Raw genomic sequence first — 6000 nt, 5'->3', positions numbered from 1 at the left:
ATAGTGTTTATCACAGTTGTGCGGACTATCTCAGTATGCCTCTCAGCCAACCCACATTTGCACCTATCTACAACCCCCTCCATGTCCTCCACACTCACTATTCCCAGATTCCCACAGGATGTCAGACGTAAGTGTGCATCTGAACTAAAGGTGCCGGATGCCTTATCTGTCGAAGTGAATCAATTATATCAAGGCGTGGTGTCTGTTCTTTCGGACACGTCCAAAAAACAGACACCATTCGTTCATATAATATTTTAAAGTAGTCAAAATAGAATATTTGAGTGATATTTCGTACGTCACAGAGATTGAGTACCATTAATAATTTAGTTCCCCAAAATTGAATGAAAAGTAACGTATGCAACAGAAAAGGAGAAACAGAAAATTTTTTCCATAAACTATTTCAGTGAGTGATAAATTGCTAATTTTCACCATGTCACTGTTTCCAATTCCATATTTTTTTCGGACACTATCTCCTTGCCGCACTATATTGTAATAATGCATCCAGGAGCATTGTCAAAGGTTGTTTTGATGGTGCAGTAGTTACAGTGTGAGGAGGCATAATGTTGCATGGGGTTACTGACTTCCAAATCTTTGAACACTGTACACTCACCAGTAAATGTTAATCCTTCCACTGTATACATATTTTCAGAAGTGCATTTGGCTCCGGCTTCACATTTACGGATGACAACGTGCAATCAAATTGACCTGAGCAGATGCGGTAGCTCTCAAAGTAAGAGGATATTCTACAGACCGTCTGGCCTGCCTGTTTCCCTTACTCAAATCCTATCACATGCCTGTGGGGTGCATTCGGGAAAACATACTGCGGCATCTCCATGTGTTTCAACAAGAGCAGTTGTCAACCGCACTGGTGAAGGAATGGTGAGCCCTACCCCAAGAAGTCCTTACCAACCTTGTGGCCAGCATGGGAGTACACTGCAGAGAATTCATTGCCTGTCTAGTGATTGCACACACTATTAATTCGCAGGCACATTTTTTTTTTTTTTTTATAGCAACCCAGCAGAGACAATATTTTTGCTATCCTATTAGAATTGTGATCAACCGGCTAATATTTTCGTAATTTTATTTTTGTGATTAAGGATCAAAAACTATGGTGGTACATATATCACCACAGCACCTTTGTGAAGTATTAGAATTATGGTTGAAAGTCGATTTTCCTCTTCCCTTTTGTGAGTTGTGTGTTGGCATTACATATTTAAAAAAAATCAATATTAAAGTTTACTTACCACAATGTGGAAACAATCCTAGAAACTTTATCATGCAATAAAGGTATGAGCTGATACAGCTCACAATAACGTATATAACAGAAGTGAAGCAATGTGCTCTGACAACTTAAGTGATCTCATGCAAGAACCAGGAACTGATTGTAGCAGTTTTCATACAGCTGGTGATGTGTACCACCGCAAGATGTAGGGCACAGACAGAGAAAGCTTTAGGAGAGCCCCCAAGTTGGTGGCAAGTATGTTCCTGATTACAGATTAATTCTGTGGTAAGTGTACTTCCCAAGCCCCTGGAAGAAACTAATTTGGTGGTAACCTTACTTCCCAATAACCATTAAAATGCCATTGTTTGGGGGGGGGGGGGTGCATATTTCCCACAGTCTTGAAGGCTATATTTCACAACAAACAAACTACAGCTGGTGCAGCATACTGCCACTAGATGCCAGGAGCATAAAGAAGGGGGTGACAAACATTCCCTTAAATATCACATTTAAGTGCCTGGCAGAGGGTTCATCAATCCACCTTCACAATTCTCTATTATTCCAATCCCGTACTTTGTGCAGAAATAACAAACACCTATATCTTTCCATACAAGCTCTGATTTCCCTTATGTTATCACGGTGATCGTTTCTCCCTACATATGTCTGCGCCAACAAAATATTTTCGTACTCCGAGGACAAAGCTGGCATTGTTTTAATTATGTCCATCCCAAATCCTGCAACATTTCAGTGACACTTAAAGAACACAACGACTTCAGTGTAACTATTGACTTTGAATAAGTGTCATTGCTGTTCATCTCATTGTCTATTTACTTCAGTTACCTACTGTACTATAGTATACTATACTATACTGATTTCTTTCTATGTACAATCCAAGTCTCTCTGAGCTGTGCCATTTGGCAGTGACACGTCATATTGAAGTTACATTCATTCTTTAAGTTTTGCACTCTGTTTAATAAACTTGAAAACTTTGAGAACCTCCAGGTCTCTTCCACATATACAAGCTTCTTTCACGATTCTTAAACTAAGAGTTAGCAATGATTAATTTATGTTCTGTTCAAAATTCTGTCAGTGGACTTCCTGTTTCATTCCTTTTCCACAGTCCACATTCTACTGTTTTTACTGCTACTACATTCCAGTCACCCATCACAAATTTTTATCTTCCTTTGAAAAACTGCCTTTATCTCATCATAAATTCTTTCAATCCCTTCACTGCCTGCAGAGCTAGTTGGCATATAAACCTGTACTACTGTGGTTGGGAAGGAAGGGGCCATTGCCTTCATGTCTCTCTTGGTGGTGACGATGATGAGTTCACAACTTACCTGCATTTCTCCTTTTCTTAATCATTATTAGACCTATGCTCCATTATCCATTTTTCATTTAGTGTTTATAAACTTGTACTCACCTGATCAGGAGCCCATCCTTCCTGCCACCACACTTCACTAATTCTCACTACACATAACTTCTGTATATCCATTTCCCTTTTCAAATTTTCTATCTTGCCTACCTGATGAAGGGATACAACATTCTACTCTCAGAAACGTAATATGCCAGTTTTGTTTCTCCTGATGACATTCCTCCCGACCCACAGATCTGACTGGGGCCTATTTTACTTCCAGAATATTTTACTCAACATGATACCATCATCATTTAACCATACAGGATAGCTGCATGTCCTTGGGAAAAATTACAGCAGCACTTTGCCCTTGCTTTCAGCCGTTTGGAGCAACCACGTGGCAAGGCCACGTTGGCTGATGTTACGAGGGCGGACCAGTTGATGACTCAGACAGCTGCTCCAGCAACTTCTGAAAAGGCTGCTACCTTTCCTCAGAAACCACACGTTTGTCTGGCCTCTCAGCAGATGTCCATCCTTTGTGATTGCACCAACAGTATGGTTATCTGTTGAGGTTTAACCACTTCAAAGAAAGTGATATTACTTCATGTATGTCTCTAACTGATGAAAGTGACCTGAGGTGAGCATCTTTTGGGCTGTATATTGCGTGGGGGAATTTTCTGTCCTTTTGCATGTGTTGTGAGAGCAAGAGTGGACACACTGTATCTGCAACGTGCGGCAACGGGCAGCTGTATTCCTGCACTTTGAGACACCTGCTGGATAGGGCAGTTATTCCTTATGGCACTGTCCTACCTAGCAGATTCGTTTTGGGCTACAGAACTTCACTGGGTGTGATAATTGGTCTAAATTCCCTTTAAAAATAAATTTAATAAAAGCAAGCAGGAGTTGACATGAAATCTGTTGAAACATGTCAACGACTGATTGCGGCACAGCATAAACTTTTATTTGTGCTGCAACAGAACAGATTCTACGAAAAGTCACTTTTTTGAGGGGAAATTGCCAAATCCGTCAACAACAACTCTATTAAATGAATGAATGCTAAGTCCACAAGTCAGATAAACGACGTACACACCCTCCTCGGCATTATGTCAATGCACTGACTACAGCTGTATCAGCAGCATCTCTAATTCCTACATCAGCTGCAGACTACCTATCACCTGCAATGTAATCAGTCTTGTCCAGTGAATCAGCTCAGCGACGAAGGCTGTTCTCAGCCTTTGGTGAGGTGTATTTGAAACAAACTTTTTATTTTTATTTTGTTGTGGGTGGTGGTTTGTGGTGTGAGTCTTGAAATGAGATCAGAATAGATTTGAGGGACTAAAGTTTTCTTTTGTGGGGTACATACTGAGCTTTTGGAGTGTTGCAGAAGTAGACACCCAATTAGAAATTTTGATAGTTTACCAATTTTATTATTGTGCCCCAGTAATAACAAGAAGCATAGATGCAAATGTTCCAGAACAGTTGAAGGAACTGATTTAAAGCACGGAATGTCAAGCATCAAAACTCAAAATTTATTTTATTTTATTTTTTTTAGGTTCTTGCATTACTGGCATAAGAACCAAATTGTCTACTAGCATCATCACCAATATTACGCAATGAGAATGAAGATTAGCAGTTAATGTTGTGCCACAGACAAGGTAGCAAAAGCTTTCGCTAATTAAGGATATCGAAGGAAATCAGTTGTGTCCTTTGCTTCAACAATTTAGTGAAACCATGGAAGCCTAAATTTGCATGGCTGGACGGATTTGAACCCTGTTCCTCTCAAGTGGGTGTTCCGTACCCAAATATGTTCACCATGTTCATTGGTGAATCAGACAACCACTTAAACCTCCTGCTATTACAAGCACACCATTTTAGGACCCCTACCCCATCAGAGGCAAGACTCCATTGGCTGTTACCACCACCACCACCACCACCACCACCACCACCACCACCACCACAACAGAATTCACTGTTGCAGACAAATGGTCCAACCAATTATCTGCATAAGTTTTGAAATTGTTGTCGCTATCTTTCTCTGATAATACATATGATAAAAATCTGAATGTAACACTCCTTTTCTCTGCTAATGAGCAAAGCAAATATATTTGTAGTTACAGAGCATACAATATTCATGGAACAGACGAAAAGTGGCAAGCTCACATCGGCTAAATTATACACTATTAATCTATATCTGCTCTCTGTTTAGAAATGAGTGCTCTGTCCACTTAATACATACAATGCAGCTTTTTTTTTTAAGGTGGAATCCGTGTTGCAATAAAAGTACATAGTTGGTAACCATGACAGAACCTAAGCCATGTTTCACTGTCAGATGGCGACAATCTGAAAACTAGACTTACCTTTTGGTATTCTTAAGTTAACAAATACCTAATATAGTGTACAAATTGAGTTTTTAATATTTGTCTGTCTTTTGTTAATAAATACTTCAGATTATTCCACATCCCTAAGGGTTCTGCTTTTCGATGGGACCCATGGAAAATGTTTGGATGAATGTGTTGGGCAACAGTGTAAAAGTAACTTGCTTGTCTACATTAGTTGGTTCCAGAGGCCACTTGCTAAAGGTCTGCACAACTCAAGCTTGCTCTTTGCATTATCATGACTTACACCAAGTTGAGCAACAGCACTAATGTGAAGGTCTTGAGCATGCAGTTTCTGATCCACTGTTCTTTTTAACACTTAGTTCTTTAAACAAATACTAACGTCAGTACAGGTCGTCTTATAACAGATAAGCGACTAGATACAGGGTATGTCTGAACTGTATGTCAGAGGACCAATAGAACACCAAAACAGTCACATACATATTGGCAGCTCAGATCACTTCCAGAGGTATTATAGTACAAGGGGAGGAGAGAAAAGGGAATGGAGGAATTAATATGATGTCACTGTTTTAGAAGTCATTCTCTAAATGAAGTGTGATTATTTTACCCAATTCTGTAAATTCAATATAACAAAGCTGTGAAAACTACAGGGTGTCCAGAAAAGGGCTCCCTGATTTTGAAATTAAATATCTCGAAAACAAAGATCGATAGAGGAACGCAGTAAACGGTATGTTTATTGTGAAAGCTGTAAGAAGTTTATACAGCAGTTTGAAATAACAGTTACAAAAGCTGCTAACAGATGGCGCTGTACACTGTACAGCTCATATCCGCATACATAAGTGAAATAATCATATTAAAACAATCGTTGCAAACAATCACATCACAATGTTTTCAAAATGTTCACCATTGGCACTACAGAGGGGCACAAACGAAGAATGAAATTCGCCATCACATTTCGTAGTGTCTCAACCGAAATGGATTCACATGCCACAGAGATTGCCGATTCAAGCTCGTTCAGCGTGGCGGGATGCTTCGGGTAGACCATGTCTTTCACTGTGCTCCACAAAAAAAAGTCACAGGGGGTCAAATCC

Source organism: Schistocerca americana, chromosome 10 (assembly GCF_021461395.2).
Source record: "Schistocerca americana isolate TAMUIC-IGC-003095 chromosome 10, iqSchAmer2.1, whole genome shotgun sequence".
Taxonomy (NCBI): domain Eukaryota; kingdom Metazoa; phylum Arthropoda; class Insecta; order Orthoptera; family Acrididae; genus Schistocerca; species Schistocerca americana.
This window is presented reverse-complemented; position numbering follows the sequence as displayed.